The 1,340-nt window shown below is 34.8% G+C and overlaps 1 pseudogene; it reads left to right on the forward strand.

Annotated features, from left to right (window-relative positions):
• Positions 1–768: 768 nt before the first annotated feature.
• LOC107580640 (Ig kappa chain V-III region NG9-like) lies at positions 769–1,328 on the forward strand (annotated as a pseudogene).
• Positions 1,329–1,340: the final 12 nt, after the last annotated feature.

The following is a 1,340-nucleotide window of genomic DNA, read 5'->3' on the forward strand; positions in this document are numbered from 1 at the left end:
GTGGAGTTAAGAAGTGACAAACGTGTGGCAATACCAAGGAAATATAATATAATTCTACTTTATTCTACACTGTAAAATCTAATTAGTTGGGCTTACTTAAAAAAGCATGCAAACCTTTTGCCTTGAAAAAACTAAGTAAAGTGAAATAGGAATAGTATGTTGTACTGACAAATGCTTAGTTAGTATAGTTTACTTACACGAGAGTTCTAGTAACTAAAAAAGAACTGTAGGGGGTACTTGATCCTTTCATTTAGGTTTACTCATGACTTAGTATAGCTACTCACTGACTCCCAGAGTGCATTGCGGCTGAATAAATTATGCAGTTGCTTTGTTTTACAGTTGTTGATTTTATTTGCCAATTTAATTTGCTGTCTTGTGTCAGAAGTAGCGCAACAAAAGGAGCAAATCAAATGGCTATTGTTACAATTAATGAAAATACAAGAAATTTAATTGTTACCATTGTTGTGGTTCACGTGCTGAATGTTTAAGTCTGTGTGTGACTTTAGCATATTACCATACACTATTTAAGGATTATATAAACTCAATTAAAAGCATCTTGAGACTCCTTTGTTTATCTTCGTCTGTTGTTATGTTGCACATTAGTAACATATTAGTGCATCGCTTCCTCTCACAGGTGTATTTATGTCATTGGTTCATTTGTGGCTACTTGACTATTGTAAGCTAGTTTACATGTATGTGTATGAAGAGCATTTACATAAAGAGACACTTTGCATGAGAGTGTTTATAGTGCTGTGAGTTTAACACTTCATGACTGAGAGCAGAACACAACACAATCTTCATCATCACACAAGACACAACAACAACAATGAACAACATCATCATCCTCATCTGGACTCTGACTCTCTGCATTCAGGGTAAATATTTTATAATAAATCACAAACTATACTAAAACTTTTCATATATTGTGGGACTAGTATGATATATTACAATAAAAATATTTTATCAAAATTTTCACTAAACAATTAAAATGTCTTATTTCAGAGATCTGGGGACAAATGACAGTGACTCAGAATCCAGAAATAAAATCCATCAAACAAGGAGAAACTGTTACGATCAGCTGTAAAACCAGTCAGACACTTACTAGCTGTAGTACCTGTGTGTCTTGGTATCAGCAGAAACCTGGAGAAGCTCCTAAACTCCTCATATATACAATAAACACTCTACAGTCAGGAACTCCATCTAGATTCAGTGGCAGTGCATCTGGCACTGATTTCTCTCTGACCATCAGTGGAGTCCAGACTGAAGATACAGGAGATTATTACTGTATGAGTCACTACTATATGAATAGCTGGGTGTTCACACAGTGATAAAGAGTCGTA

This window comes from Sinocyclocheilus grahami, unplaced genomic scaffold (assembly GCF_001515645.1).
Source record: "Sinocyclocheilus grahami isolate Dianchi unplaced genomic scaffold, SAMN03320097.WGS_v1.1 scaffold38336.1, whole genome shotgun sequence".
Classification (NCBI taxonomy): Eukaryota; Metazoa; Chordata; class Actinopteri; order Cypriniformes; family Cyprinidae; genus Sinocyclocheilus; species Sinocyclocheilus grahami.